Below are 16,728 nucleotides of genomic sequence, written 5' to 3'. Positions count from 1 at the left end.
TCTTTGATTTACTTCTCTTTTCCCCAAAGCTCTGAAATGTTGCCTTTTCAAGTCTATAATCAGATGCAGTTGACAGAGCAACTAAGTTACATCTGAAAGCACCAGGCTCTGTCTTAGCAACATCAGCACCTTGAGTTGCACAGGGCCTATCGCAATTCATTCTGTGTGGGTCACTTCAGTACCACAAAGTCGCATGTACACTATGACATCCAACGTTACTGTGACATGGTTGACTACACAGCCATCATCCAATGCTTCTCCATTATCGTTCAGCTTGGTGAAACCTCAATTACTTGGTTCCATTCTTATCACTGGATTAGTAATCCAGAGACCTGACCTTAGACCCATCTTAGCCTGAAAACCACAAACTCCTGTTCTTGCACTATTATCTGTGTTGAACCCCAAGGATCTATTCTTGCCTCGCCTATTTCTCATCTGAAAGTTGCCTCCCAGCAACAATAACTGAAGGCACATCACTCACAACACCCAGCTCAATGTCACGGTCACCTCTTTCAACTCTTCCCCCATTGTTAAAATTATCAGGCTGCTTGGATGTGGGCATCACTAGTTGGGCCAACATTCATAGCCCATCTCTAATTGCCCTGAACAGAGTGGCTTGCTTAAGTCATTTCAGAGTCGACCACATTGCTGTGGATCTTGAGTCACATGTAGGCCAGACCAGGTAAGGACAGCAGATTTCCTTCTCTAAAGGATATTAGTGAACCACGTGCATTTTTACTACAATTGACAATGGTAATCATTAGACTTTGAATTCCAGATATGTTATTGAATTCGAATTTCAGCCTCTGTCGCGGTGGGATTCGAACCCAGGTTCCCAGAGCTTTACCTCAGGTCTCTGGATTACTAATGCAGTGATAATTGGCGACCACCTACTTCCATCTTCTTAACGTCACTCTACATCACCCGTGTTTCAATTTGTCTGCTGCTGAAGCTCTCACTTGTGCCGCTAAACTCGGATATTCCAATGCACTTTACGTTGTTCTTCCAATTTCTATCCTCAGGAATCCTGACGCAATGCATCCGTTGTCCGTGTGTTCTGTCGCAAGACGTGCCACTCCCCTATCGTCGCTGTACTCACTATTATACTTTGGCTCCTGATCTAGCAACAGCTAAAGCGAGGTGGTGGCTTAGTGGTAATCCAGAAACTCAGCTAATGTTTGGGGGACCCAGGTTCAAATCCCACACTGGAAGATGATAGAATTTAAATTCAATAAAAAATATCTGGAACAAAGAATCTACTGATGACCATGAAACCATTGTTGGAAAAACCCATCTGATTCATTAATGCCCTTTGGGGAAGGAAATCTGCCATCCTTATCCGGCCTAGCCTACATGTGACTCCAGTGGTTGACTCTCAACTGCCTTCTGAAACGGCCTAGCAATCCAATCAGGTCAGGGATGGGCAATGTATCAATAAATTAAAAAATCTTGATTTTAAGAGTTGTCCTTGTTTCCAAATCTCTTCATGTGTTGATCCATTGCTGTCTCTGTAATCTCCTCTAGCCTTACAACCCTCCGAGATATCTGTGGTCTTCTAAATCAGTGCATCCTTCATTTTAATTGCTCCACAGCTGATGGCCATACCTTCAACTGCCTCAGCTTCAAGCTCTGGAATTCCCTCCCTACACCTCTCTCCCTCACTTCCCACCTTAAAGACACTCCTTAAAACCTACTTCTCACCTAATGTCCCCTTACAGGACTCTGTGTCATACTTTGTTTTATATTTTTAAATTTTATTAGTGTCACAGATAGGCTTACATCGACACTGTGACGAGTTACTGCGAAAATCCCCAAGTCGCTACACTCTGGCACCTGTTCGGATACACCAAGGGAGAACTTAGCATGGCCAATGCACCTAACCAGCACATCTTTCGGACTGTAGGAGGAAACTGGAGGAAAGAGGAAGAACGTGCAAATTCTGCACAGTCGGTGACCCAAGACTGGGAATCGAACCCGGGTCGCTGGTGCAGTTAGGCAGCAGTGCTAACCACTGTGCCACCGCGTCACCCCATCATATTCTTATTGAAGCATTTTCTGACGATTCATTGCATTTACAACGTTATATAAATGTAAGTTGTTGCTGTGAATGCCACAGATAGAATATGTTTTCAGCAAATCCACTTTGGGATTTGTGAAAATTCAAGAATAACCATTATTTCCCCTCCCCATTCTTTTTCTATTTAGTTTGCTCTCCAGAGGTAACTCTTCCCGTTGTGAGAACTCCCGTACATCTCCAATAGGAAGAATCAACAAGGGAATTTAGATTGACATTCCTGTTGATTCTAAAGCTTAGTACCACAGAATGTAGGACGCATCTGCTCCAAGTGATGCCACCATAAAAGGTCACCGATTAAAAATATCTTTCAAAATCACTGTTGCCAGAGGCTGCTTCAACTGTGCAGATCTGTGTGGGTCCATTGGCTTTTTTTTAAACTAGATTTCCCTTCAGCTGCCACACAGCTTCTCTTCGCTGTAAAATGCTCTTTCCACTTGGAAAGCAGACAGAGTGAAAAAAAAACCCCTCCATAGCTTCTAGTATCAGTGTTTCTCTTTGTAATGGCTAATAGAAGGCACATCTGGTACATCTTTATGACAGTAGTCAGGGCAACGGAGGTGATTAACTATATATCAATGCTCGCTGCGGGATGCCCAACATCACTGGCACGGCGCCAAGCAGGCTGCCTCTGCTCAGTAAATATAAATGAAGCTTCTTGACCCTTCCATTTTGCATTGCTGGTGACTTGCGTCAGAACGGGAGGTAGGGTTATTCTCCATAAATTCCATGCTGTGCATAGCCCAGCCAGCAGTACGTTAAAGCTCATTCCATGTGGCCATTTCATTTTCTTTGTTCTATCGAAACTACACACCCACCCCTGCCACACTCCGCACTTACCTATTTACCACGCCAGCAAGGTCCAACAAGTCAAATAAGGGCAATCATTCCGGGGAACAGAATTGAAAGAATGCAAATACAGCGAAGAAATGAAAAGGAACACAGGGAGGGATGTTCTGGCCAGGCTCGCCCCAAAATCGTAAAATCCCACCCGAGGTCGACAGACCTATGTGTGGCCCGCCATCCACCCACTACGACTCCCGCGGCAGACGGGATGGGAAAAGCGCCCCCCTACCCCCCCACCAGTTTCCTTCTTTAGAAGTGGAAACTTATGACAGATGAACCCTCTTCGATGTGTTTTAGAAAACACATCAGTAATCCACATGAAAGACTTTTACGTTGAAATGCAGAAACAGGAGGAGCTCCCTGAGGCCTATTCCCTTATTCAGTCAGATCAGGGCTAATCAGTATTTTAACCCTCGTCTAATATCCTTTAGGGAAGGAAATCTGCCATCCTTACCTGGTCTGCCCTATGTGCGACTCCAGAACCACAGGGATGTGGCTGACTCTTAAATGGCCCGACAACCATTCAGCTGAAAGGCAATTAGGGGTGGGCAATAAATGCCAGCCCAGCCAGCGATGCCCACATCTATGAACATATAAAACATACCAAAATAGCATGGATGCTGGGAATACGAAATAAAACAGAAAATGCTGGAATATTCAGCAGGGCAGGCAGCATCAGAGAGGCAGGAACGAATCAACGTTCCATATCAAGGGCCTTTATTGGTCTTAGTTTTGAAATTTTCAATAATGCAGCCTCAGCAACTTTTCGGGAATAGGGTTCCGGATTTTCGCAACTCTTGTGAAACACTTTCTGGCGTCACCTTTCAATGGCCTAGCTCAAATTTTAAGATCACCCACACCCCCGCCCACCCCCCACTTCAATCTGAACTGTACCAGAGAACACATTTTATTGGTACATTGATCATCTTAAACATTCAATTAGACTGTCCCTTGATCTTCTTCAATCGAGGGAATACAGACCAATCTGTCCCCATACTTTAACCCTTTTAGCCCCAGTAGTCTGTAGGTGAATGTACATTCAAGGTCAGCACGTCCTTCAGTGCAGTGGCATAGCCTGGTTCGAAGGTCAGGGACAGCAACTACATAAAAAAGGTGCCATGACATAAAAAATGACCACCCTCTCATTACTATTCCACCAATCCCTGCCTGCCCTGTCCAGGCCCCGCCTCACGTTGACATCATCACAGTCTGGCGTCATCACGTCACACACAAACAACCATTCTTTTCTCAGTAATTTATTTTCTTTCCTTTAAAAAACATTTATTTTTGAAAAAGCACAACTTGTGAAAAATGACTACTGCTGAATCCCCACGTTCATCCTCTGGGCTGTCCCACGGCTAAGGAGCCGTGTCCGGATTGGCGGAGCTTGTGGGCGCGCCGTGCTGTAATTGGTGAACTCAGCTGTCAGTCAGCACTAAGTGAGGTCCCGTGTACTGGATTGGCTGGGGGGGATGAGGGTGTGGGGGGGTGGGTGACATCTTTTCCTAGGATTGGTTCATCGAGCTGTCAGTCAGGGGGTTGGGTGTGGGTAGGAGTTAGTGAGTCGCGGAGCCATGCTCCGGATTGGTTCATCGAGCTGTCAGTCAGGGGGTTGGGTGTGGGCAGGAGTTAGTGAGTCGAGGAGCCATGCTCCGGATTGGTTCATCGAGCTGTCAGTCAGGGGGTTGGGTGTGGGCAGGAGTTAGTGAGTGGGGGGGGCCATGCTCCAGATTGGTTCATCGAGCTGTCAGTCAGGGGGTTGGGTGTGGGCAGGAGTTAGTGAGTTGAGGAGCCACGCTCCGGATTGGTTCATCGAGCTCTCAATCAGGGGGTTGTGTGTGGGTGGGAGTTAGTGAATATAAAAGGAGCCGCTTCTGAAAAATGTGCTCAGGGGGAGCGGTTGCTCCCCCTACAACGCTCCCCCCCTCGCAACGCCACTGCTTCAGTGTCCAGAAATGAGTTCAGTTTATGTATTAATGTCACAAGTAGGCTTACACTAACAGTGCAATGAAGTTACTGTGAAAATTCCCTTGTCACCACTCTCTGGCGCCTATTCAAGTACACTGAGGGAGAATTTAGCATGGCCAATTAAGCATAACCAGCACGTCTTTTGAACTGTGAGAGAAAACCAGAGCACCTGGAGGAAACTCACACAGAGACAGGGAGAACGCGCAGATCTGCACAGTGACCCAAGCCAGGAATTGAACCTGGATCCCTGGCACTTTGAGGCATCAGTGCTAACCACTGTGCCACCATGCTGCCCAAATGAAGCATTCTAGATGGGATCTTCCAAAGTAGAAGTTGTCACATTTTCACTTATCAAACTCAATCTGCCACTAATGCACAATCCATCACCATTCATTTGCAATTTGCTGCTCCCATTGACACAATTTATTGAGTCACCAAACATATTGCTATCAGCAAACTTAAGTTATACTGCTGGCCATTTTCCTTATCCAAGTAACACCATTTGTTACATCCTGCCATCGAAAGTGTATGCCCGCTATTCTCTCCCCACCTACTAACCAATTTCAGAATCAGTCCAATAAGCTGCCTTCAATTCCATATGTACTTGAAAGGGTTAATAATCACGGAAGTTTAAAAAATCACATGAGCGGCTGCAAGAAAAGAAATCAAGTCTTTATAATAGTCTTTACAGATAAGCACCAAGATCTATTGTGCGAGGGAATTCATTAAATCAGACACCTGGAACTGGAAGAAGGAAGTGATATCCACTGATACAAACAAGGACATCACTAATAACTTGTAACAATGATGGATTAGGTCAGCTAACATAATTATGTCTTCACGCTGTTTGAATTGGTTTTAATATCTTTATCTTATGAATGATGTAACCTTAATCAATAACTGTGGGTGGATAGAGATATCTCCTATACTTTGATTGATATATGCTAATTGTAATCAAATTTTAAACTATAACTGCTTGTGTATTCCTGAATTCTAGGCTCTGGTTAGTTACTGGCGGTGACCTATGACTTTGCAGAGTCCTCACGACAGCTTGATTAAAATTGCTGTTTTAAGAGAATTCTGTGATTTGGTCTGGTGACTTGAAGGGTAAAGTTGTGATCAATTCAAAAGTTGACATCAAAGCCCGCAACAGTTTTCATCCTTTGTTAACAGGCTCTAATGTGGAACCTTATCAAATGCCTCCTAGAAATCTACAGAAATAATAGATATAGATGCTTCCTTATCTAACACATTTAGTTAGCTTCTCAAGTAATTCAACTAAATTTGTTAGACATGACTTACCCTTTATAACTCCATCTGGCTCTCTTTAATCAACTCATATTTGTCAAAGTGTTCAGTTACTCTACTCTAAGAACTGATTCTAATAACCTTCTCACATCTGTCATTGCAGCAATGGGTGTTTATTTCTGCTACCCGTTGTAAATAATGGAGTGGCACATAAATAAAATAAACTGAAAGACGTCAGGATCAAAGATAGAACATGGGACTAGAGATTTTAAATGAAAAGACATATATATATATTTTAAAAAGCAGAGTAATTGTCAGAAGAGTAGAATCAGAGACAAGGCGTTCTGAACATGGAACAGTGCTTCAATCCTACTGGTTTTGATCTTTATGAGCAACCCAGATGCCAGAACTAATTGCAAATTGTGGAGTTGATAAAATATCAAGTAGAAAAGCAGCATTACAGAGCACAGATAATAACACACAGAGGGACTTTGATCAACTAAGCAGACAAATGCCAAGTGAAATCTAGCGCAGGCGCATGAACAGTGTTGCATACTGGTTGATAAAACGTGAGGCAGGATTTTCCGGCAGCGCTCACCCCAAAACCAGAAAATCTCACCCAATGTCAATGAACATTTGCCTAGTCCTTGTCCCACCCGCTACGATTCCCATGGTGGGCAGGATGGGAAAATTCCATTGGTGATCTATGTATATAATGATACAAAAAAATTCACTACCCCCAAAGTACGGTGGATGCTGGGACAGTGAGTAAATTGAAGGAGGCATTAGACAGATTTTTAAATGGGAAAGTACTGAAGGGTTATGGGGAGAAGGCAGGAAAATGGGAAGAGGAGCATATCAGCCATGATCGAATGGCGGAGCAGACTTGATGGGCCGAATGGCCTAATTCTGCTCCTACATCTTATGAATTAACATGGGGGACATAAAACAAACCTACTAGTAGCATACTGGTCACTTCCAACATAAAGAATGTGGCAAAGTAGTTAAATTAGTTATCTGTGAGACACATGGCTAGAACAGTGCAGTAAGGTTTAGGCTAAGGTTTTCTAAGGTGATCAGGCTGTACAGTGTACAGTGTTCAATATTTATCACTATGTTACAACAAGCATAGACATGCACTGAGGAGGGTGAGGAGACTAACTTCAAGAATGATTTGAAGTGTTAATAGCATACGGTTTTGTGAAAGGTTGTAGAATCCACAGCTCCGACACCTGGAAAGAAGAGTTGTGGAGTCAAAGAGCCATTCCTGTACAGAAGGAGGCCATGTAGCTCTGTGTCGAACAATCCTGTGCCCCATTCTATCCTCCAAAGTCCTGCAAGTTTATTTCCTTTAGGCACCTATCCAATTTACTTTTGACTGTCTCTGTTTCTACCAATCTAGCAAACAGCAAGTTCCAGTTCACTGTGTTACTGTGTAAACACATTCTTCCTCACATCCCTGTTGTACCTTTTGGCCAACACCTTAAAGCTGTGATTGGAAGTTCTTGCACAAGCAACTAGTGGTAACAACTTTGTCCACCTTGTAAGCCTGTCATAATCTGATACATCTCTATCAGATCTCCCCTCAAACTCCTTTGCTTCAAGAACAATCCCAATCTGAAAGACAGCATAGAAGGGACCTCGCTGAAGTATGCAAAGTATTAAATAGCATAGATCAGATAATCTTAGACAGCAAGGTGACTCCAGACCACCAGAACAGGGCATACAAATTTAAGTTAACGGGAGAAGTACATTTAAAATCTGGGCGGCACAGTGACACAGTGGTTAACACTGCTGCCTCACAGCGCCAGGGACCCGGGTTCAATTCCGGCCTCGGGTCACTGTCTGTGCAGAGTTTGCACATTCTTCCTGTGTCTGCGTGAGTTTCCTCTGGGTGCCCCGATTTCTTCTCACAGTCCAAAGATGTGCAAGTTGGATGGATTGGCCACGCCAAATTGCCCCTTAGCGTCAGGGGGACTAGCTAGGGTAAATGCGTGGGGTATTAGGGATATGACCTGGATGGGATTGTGGTCAGTGCAGACTTGATGGGTCGAATGGCTTCCCTCTGCACTGCAGGATTCTGTGATAAATAAACATTTGGAATAATCTGCCAGGTAAAGTTGTAGAGACAAAGATATCTGAGATGGTCAAAATGTAAGTGGATTCTATCCTGGGGGAGTTGGAAGCTGCAGGAATTAACCTACTGCACAGAATGGGAGTTTTCTCATTCTTAAATGTTCTCTCTGTAAATTGTGGTCAGAGTTTCAAAGCAGCTTTGCAGCTCTGAGAACAAGATAAGACAGTGCGAGCTCGTGTAATATCCTTGGGGTGGTGGAGAGAAGATCTGCAATCATCACAAGCTGGATTCTAGCCCAAGTTCGAGAGGTGAAAGAACAATGCTTTAATTGATTGCACCATCCCCTTTATTTTGGCACCATAAGTATAATGTCAGTGGGAGAAACTTAATTTGTTTCCCAAACTTGTTCAATGACACTGAATCACAGTAACCAGAGTCAAACAAAGGGCAGCTTAGTCAGTCATGGTCATCATTACAGTAATCAGTGCCATTTGCCAGCATCGTTCATGAGACTGAGTGGTGATTCTGGTGATTTTTACCTTGTCATTCCCCTCCCCCCACTATAAAATGAAGTGATATATGTAGTCTATTTGAATTGTGTGCTTTTGGCCATGGGAAATGTGACAGTTTGTCTAAAATGCTGAAGGCCACATTTTATTATTATAGGATTATAGAATTCCCATAGTGCAGGAGAGTATTTGGCCCATTGAACCTGCATCGTCAACAATCCCATCCAGGCCCTATCCCTGTAACCTCACACATTCATTCTGCTAATCCCCCCAACGATTTAGCATGGTCAATCAACCTAACTTGCACATCTTTGGATGATGGGAAGATACCCGAGCACCCAGAGGAAACCCATGCAGACACGGGGAGAACATGCAAACTCCATACCGACAGTCACCCAAGGCCAGAATTGAACCCGGGTCCTGGCGCTGTGAGGCAGCGGTGCTGATATACCAATTAAATATTAAAAGTCTTAAATTGTGCATACTTCCTGTCCACAAAAGCTTATTTCAGGATTTGTAACACTGCCTGTCAATGTTTTATATTGATGGCCTAGTGGTGTTATTGCTAGACAATTAATCCAGAAATGCAATTCTGGAGATCTGGGTTCGAATCCCACCATGGCAGATGGTGGGATGTGAATCCAATATAAAAAAATCTGGAATTAAAAATCTACTGATGACCATAATTATTGGTTGTTGGAAAGACCCATCTGGTTCACTAATGTCCTTTAGGTAAGGAAATCTGCTGTCCTTACCTGGTGTGGCCTACATGTGACTCTGAAGCCACAACATCCACAGATCAACCCTTCCAAGGTCAACTAGGGATGGGCGTTAAATGCTGGCTAGCCAGCAGCACGAATGTCCCTCAAATAAGGAAAAAATTCCTATACTGCAATGTGGGTAAGTTTTAGGCTCTTAGTGACACCATCCCACCAACGATGGTGCTGCAGTTCTTCAGTTTTACACCATCCATCTCTTCAGCCTATAGCGTTGATAGACTCCGACCCTTCAACTAAATCTGCATAGCTGCTTCCTGAACCACTGTTGGCATCACCATCAATGTTTAATATTTAATTGATTACATAAAGCCCTGGTGCATGATTTAAAAATGAAGACTAGATTGTATCTGCGCATCATGGTCCAATTATCTTCCCTTTCATATGGATCCACACATGGTCTTGATTCACCCTTGTGTATCATTGTTCCATATTATTTAGTCTTATTTGATCTCAAGAGTGAGCATCTGCCAACCCGCCTCCCAACTCCCAGGCACAGCAACAGCCTGTGTACATTATTTCGGTTCCACTAAACTGCAGAGCTAATTGCAATTAATTAATAAGTGTTGTAATGTTAGCATTATCCTTGGTCCATCACTTGCGGTATCCCAATCAGGCCTTCATCTTGGCCTCGATCCAGAACTCAGCCCAGCACTTCACCCTATACAAGCCACGCCAGTCACCCAGAACTTCCCAGTCTTGTGCTCAATGTTCGACCGGGACATCAACTACAGCTAGGAAAAGAATTACTTCAGGTCTCTCGAGTGTTACTGTCACTAATTAATACCATGTGGCTCAGTGGCACAGTGGTTAGCACTGCTGCCGCTGTGCGAAATTGTCCCTCAGTGTCAGTGGGACAATCAGGGTAAACACATGGGATTTTGTGGCTTACGGTCTGGGTGGACTTGTTGTCACTGCAGACTCGATAGGCCAAATGGCCTCCTTCTGCAGTGTAGAGATTCTATGATTCTATGAGCAGAGGTTGCAAGTTTCGGAGGTGCGGTTAAAGAAGCCTTGGTGAGTTTTGCAGTGCATCTTGCAGATAGATAGTGATGGTGCACTGGTGGTGGCGGGGCTGAATGTTTTGAAATGGTGAAGTGGGTGCTAATCAAGCAGGCTGGATTTGTCTTGGATGGTTTGAGACTTTTGGGTGACACTCATTCAGAAAAGTGAAGAGTATTTCTTCATACTCCTGACTTCTGTTTTGCAGATGGTGGACTGGCTTTGGAGAGTTAGGAGGTTACTCACTGCAGAATATGTAACTTTGAACCTGCTCTTGTAGATACTGTCAGGTTTGAGCGGTCAAGTGGCCTATTCCTGCTCCTAAATGATATGTTTGTAATGACTCATCAGTTAACTATTTGGTCAATAGTAACGCCAGGATATTGATAGAGGTGATGGTAATAATATTGAAATTCAAGTGGAGGTGATTAGATTCTTTCTTATTGGAGATGGTTATTTCCAAGTTCTTATATGGCATGAATGTTGTTTGCCTCTTGTGAGACATTAGTGTACCTTTTAGAGATTTTTTAAAATCATTTCTCTGCAGCTCTCAGTACTATCGAGTTATCTGTAGAAGTCCTTTTGTTGTTACTTAAATGGGATTTATTTATTTTTACTCTGGGATCTTTTATGACCCTGCATTGTTAGGAGAAGGCCATGTATTTTGGCCAGTTGTTTTTTCCTTCCTAGTGAATATAAGTTTTCATTTTCTGTTTTGTCTGTCAGCAGTTTTGGTTTAGAAAGACATCAAACTGAAAAGAAGTGTTTCTCTGTCTCCCCGCTTTTGGAAATTCTGCTGGTTAGGTGAAAGCAAGGCTTCTTGCCTTCCTGGAGTAGAGACTGTGCTGTTGGTGGCTTGACCAGAGTCTCTCCCTAGTGTTCTGGGAAGCTGCTCTGACTCCAAGCTTGTCTTTGCGTGCCTCAAGAAAACTGCAGCATTCATCCAAAGGACTTAGTTCAAGTATCACGTGAGCATTAGTCATTGCTGTTTTCAGCCTGAAGAAAGAGCTCTTTTTTCTGTGGGAAGTTTTGTTTGATTGGAACATTTTAGATACATTTGTTATATATTATCATAATTGTTTTGTTTTTTGCTAGTAATTGATAAAAGTTCTTTCTAATTTTCTTTCCATATGTGTAAACTATATTCTTAAATAAACTTTGTTTGATAAAAGCTTCCTAGTGAGTCACTTGAATTATACTTGAGGTGCAACATATCATGCTTATCCTAGCCAAAATCAAAGTGCAAAACTTATAATCCAGGTGGGCTTCATAAAACACTGGAGTTTCTGACCTGAAGTATAATGCATGTCAACACAAGCCTGAATATTGTCTTCCTGCAAGTCTTTCTGCATTCGGACGTGGACTGTTCCTTTATCTGAGGCATTATAAATGGAACTGAAAAATGTGCAACTATCAGTGAACAGCAGTGATATTACAGCAGGTGACAGATCATTGATGAAACAGCTGAAGGTGGCTGGGACTCGGACACTATCCTGCAGAACTCCTGCAGTGATGTCCTAGGTTGACCTGATCAGCCTCCAACAAACACAACCATCTTTGTGCCAGGCATATCTCCAATGGGAGAAATCAGCCCCCTCCCACCACCCAACATCCACCACTCGATTCCCACTGGCGTCAACTCCAGTGGGCCACCATTTTTGCCTCACTAAGTAAAGTTTTTGATAGGCTCGTCATCAGCCAGTCCAGTATTGAGGATAAAAGAAAATGTTTTGAAGCCCATGACAAACTGCTTAATGAACATGGCAAGGTGTCTTTCAGAACAATTTATTTATTCAAATGTAATATGTTAAAAACAGCAAGCAGTTCTCAACATATGCTTGACATACAGTTCCTTTTTGAATGAGTCAGAAGGCCTGGAATTTTCCCTCAATAGTATTAACCAGCTGACACGCCTCCACAGGCAGACCACCCTTTTTTGGGCTACATGCTTGAAGGCTGCTGTCAGGAAGGGAGGTAGCCTGAAAGTCAAGTGCTAGGCAGGGGGAGAAGGGGAAGGATAGCCTGAGAAGGAGCCAATTGTGGCCAAAGGCTGGTGGCAAACATGCCGCAGAACCTTTCTATTCACTTTCCATTCTTCATAGAATCATAAATCCTACAGTGCTGAAGGAGGCCATTCGGTCTATCGAGTCTGCACCGACCACAATCCCACCCAGGCCCTATCCCCACGCATTTCACTTTAGATAGTCCCCCTGACACTCAGGGGCAATTTGGCACGGCCAATCCACTCATCTTTGGACTATGGGAGGAAACTGGAGCGCCCAAAGGAAACCCACGCAGACATGTGGAGAACATGCAAACCCCGCACAGACAGCAACTCAAGCCAGGAAGCGAATCCAGGTCCCTGGCGTTGTGAGGCTGCAGTGCTAACCATTGTGCCACGGTGCCATCTTCTGCCCACTTCTCTGTATCTTTGAGTATCTCTTTTACTCTCTCCATATACCCCACACATATTCCCTCATTCTTGCCCCAAGTCTCTGTCCTTTTTCTTGCTCTTTTCTCTCCTTTCCTGTAAAGTCACTTTCTTTTTCACCTACATGCCCTTTTTGTCTCTGTTGTCTTTCCAAATGCCTCATGTACTTGACCTTCCTTTCTTCACTATCTCTTTCTTTTTCACGTTGCAGTTTTCCTTCATTTTTTAATCTCTCTCAATTTCTCTTCTGCATATTTCTCGCCCACTCCTTTTCCTCTCATCTCCAATGGCGCAAGGCCTGAACTCTGTTAGACCTACAGAACTGATCTTATCTGTCCCTGAGTACAAAGTGGAGAGCAGGGAGAGGGACACGACATTGTACGTATTAACCTCATCCAATATCAAATTCACGCTGCCATTCACTTCTGTTTGTACTCACGGATTGGATTAAATGCGCCTCTGCCCCAGCAGATTTGAAGGCAGGAGAGCGCATTAAACCTAGTGGCTGGCCTGCCTACTGCCTATCCACCCTCCTTACCCCCATCACGATTTTACCAGCAGTGTGGATGGGGTCTAATAGCCCATCTACCAGTGAGCCAACTGAAGCCCTGAAGCGAGTGAATAATGACCACTTTTGGACCTCATTCTGTCTCTGTCATGGCTAAACCCACAGCGGGAGAGGCGCGTGCCAAATGGCCTATTCCCCTGCACAGGTTGGTGGTGGGCAGGGAGGATCCCTCCTTAACTGGATCCCTGGCCTCATCAGAGGGCCTACCTAAATATTACTATCACCAGCCATCCCCCATCTCTACTCTCCCCTTCCCCAGTGGCCTCTCAAAATCTGCACCGCCCTCCACCATCCCCCTCCTCACTGACCCCTAGTCACTTACAAGTTCCAATCCATCACCCAGCGCACCTCAAGCACCGAGTTGCATACTAGGTGTTGAAGAAGCTTGGGCCTAGTGCACTCCCCCGCAGAACTCCTATAGCTTTATTAATTGAATTGAAATTCCACCCATTTCCATTCTGGTATTTGAACTCTCTCCCAGTGTATTAAACTGCGGCTCTTGATCGCTAATCCAGCAACATTATTAGCACACAATTATCTTCCCACAGAGCGCCAATGGCCTAGCACTGAGCTGATTGGAAGCAGTTGTGCTTCTGATTGGCTGGCAGCTCGCAGAGGTGGGGCTTCCTGTTCCTGAGGGGCAGCAATTCCTCCTCCAGCCACTGTGGGGCAGCCATTACTCCCCCCAGGTGAGCTCCAATCTCCCTGACATTTTAGCCTGGGGTTGGGGGTCAGGAACCACAGTGTCTCCCACAATTCAGCACCATGTTTCTCTGCATTTGAATTATAGAATTGAATCCCAACAAGGAGGAGAAAGAGGCCATTCGGCCCATTGAGCCTGCGCCAACTCTCCAATGACAATCTCACCCAGGCCCTATTCCCATAACCCTATGTATTTACCCCACTAATCTCCCTAACCTACACACTTTGGGACACCAAGGGGCAATGGTTGGTTAGCATGGCCAATCAAACTAACCAGCACATCTTTGGAGTGTGGGAGGAAACCAGAGCACCTGCAGGAAACCCACGCAGACATGGCAAGAATATGTAAACTCCACACAGACAATTACCCAAGGCTGGAATCGAACCTGGGTCCCTGGTCTTGTGAAGCAGCAGTGCTAACCACCGTATCGCCCAATGAAAATCTGCAAACTCACTTATTCTAGAGTTTACCAAATGTAAGACAGGAAGCAGAGAGTGGGAATAAGTGGGTCCTTCTCAACGTGGCAGGCAGTGACTGGTGGGGTACCACAGGGTCCAGGGCTGAGACCCCAGCTATTCACAATATACATTAATGACTTGGACGAAGGGATTGAATGCAATATCTCCAAATTTGGAGATGACACTAAGCTGGGTGGCAGTGTGTGCTATAGGGGGATGCTAAAAGGCTGTAGGGTGACTTGGACAGGGTGATTGACTTGGTAAATGCAATATAATGTGGATAAATGTGAGTTATCCACTTTGGTGGCCAAAACAGGAAGAAAGATTACTAACTGAATGATGGCAATTTAGGAAAACGGGAAGTGCAACATGACCTGGGTGTCAGGGTAGAACAGTCGCTGAAAGTTGGCATGTAGAGATTGCAGGCAGTGAGGAAAGCTAATGGCATGCTGGCCTTCATAGTAAGAGCATTTGAATATAGGAATAAGGGTGTCTTGCTGCTGTTATATAGGGCCTTGGTAAGGCCACACTTCGAGTATTGTGTGCAGTTTTGGTCTCCTAGTCTGAGGAAGGACATTCTTGCTATTGAGGGAATCCAGTGAAGGTTCACCAGACTGATTCCTGGAAGGGCAGGACTGACATGTGAAGAGAGACTGGATCGACTGGGCTTGTGCTCAGTGGAATTTCGAAGAATGAGAGGGAATCTTGTAGAAACATATAAAATCCTGATGGGACTGGACAAGCTAGATGCTGTAAGAATGTTCCCGATGTTGGGGAAGTCCAGAACCAAGGGTCACAGTATAAGAATAAGGGGTGAGCCGTTCAGGACTGAGTTGAGGAAGAACTTCTTCAATCAGAGTTGTGAACCTGTGGAATTCTCTAGCACAGAAAGCTGTTGGTTTGTTAGCTATGTTCAAGAGGGAGTTGGATGTGGCACTTGTGGCTGAAGGCATCAAGAGGCATGGTGAGAAAGCGGGAGTGAGATACTGAAAGTGCACGATTAGCCATGATCATATTGGATAGTGGTGTAGGCTCAAAGGGCCAAATGGCCTACTCCTGCACCTATTATCTATGTTTCTACATTTCTAAGTGAAATATCAGTAACTTATGATAATGCCTCTTTCTCATGAATGCCTCCCTTTTTCAATCTCATTAAACTGCAACACTTACAGTAATTGATCATTTCACTGCAGTTATCTGGAATAGATGAAGTCTAAAGGACTGAATTAAAGCAGTTACCCCAGGACTTCAATGCGCATCTGTGTTTTCCATCTAACCCTAGTTACAGACATCTCCAATGAGATATATAGAAAGACAGCACAGTACACTAGGCACTGACTGCACAAGCTTTGTAACATCCTTCTTGTTTCTAATCTCCTACATCAGTTCTGAAATCACATCAGCAGGGAGAGCAGACGCATAAAAAGAATTCTGAAGAGTCCTCTCTGAAGAGGGGACACAGAATAGGTGCTTAAGCCACCTCAACACAGAGGCGATTCGCTCTATTGGTTTGCACTGACTTATCTTGGTGTAAGAAGCTTACTGCGATTCTCGGAGTTTCTGTAACCACAGTTTATAATCATGTTTCCACTGCAGATTATACACGCTGATGACTATGAGGTGAGTGTGCAGACGTTTTGCCCATGACGGTGCAACAACAATAACGTCATCAAAGCAAAACACTGCTGGAATCTGAAACTAAAACAGAAAATGCTGGAAAACCTCAGCAGGTCGGACAGCAGCTGTGGAGAGAGAATGGAGCCAACTGGATGACCCTTCGTCAGAGCTGAGAGCAAAGAGAAATAATATCTTTCTCTACCTGACAGTAACAAGCACTCATCTTTTCCTTTGCCCAAACGTAAGCAGCAGAGACCTGCCCACTGCCAGCCCCATCAAAGGGAATCCAACCCCCAGCTTTCCTGCTTTATAACCAAAGCTACGCACCGCGTCATTGAATTAATTAAAAAAACCTAAGAACAACCTCTGGCGTCCGTGTGGTGTTTCTAGCTTTCCATAGCACTTCCCCAGAGCGATCATTTTTATTTAAAATGGATGCCAAACCAAATGC

The 16,728-nt window shown here is 44.4% G+C and overlaps 1 protein-coding gene across 1 annotated transcript in view; it reads right to left on the bottom strand.

Moving 5' to 3' along the window:
- The window catches only part of dtx1 (deltex 1, E3 ubiquitin ligase), a 278,906-nt gene that overhangs the window by 188,363 nt on the left and 73,815 nt on the right, over positions 1-16,728 (bottom strand). The window lies entirely within an intron of this gene.

Source organism: Carcharhinus amblyrhynchos, chromosome 20 (genome assembly GCF_965287045.1).
Source record: "Carcharhinus amblyrhynchos chromosome 20, sCarAmb.v2.hapA, whole genome shotgun sequence".
Lineage (NCBI taxonomy): Eukaryota > Metazoa > Chordata > Chondrichthyes > Carcharhiniformes > Carcharhinidae > Carcharhinus > Carcharhinus amblyrhynchos.
This window is presented reverse-complemented; position numbering and strand designations above follow the sequence as displayed.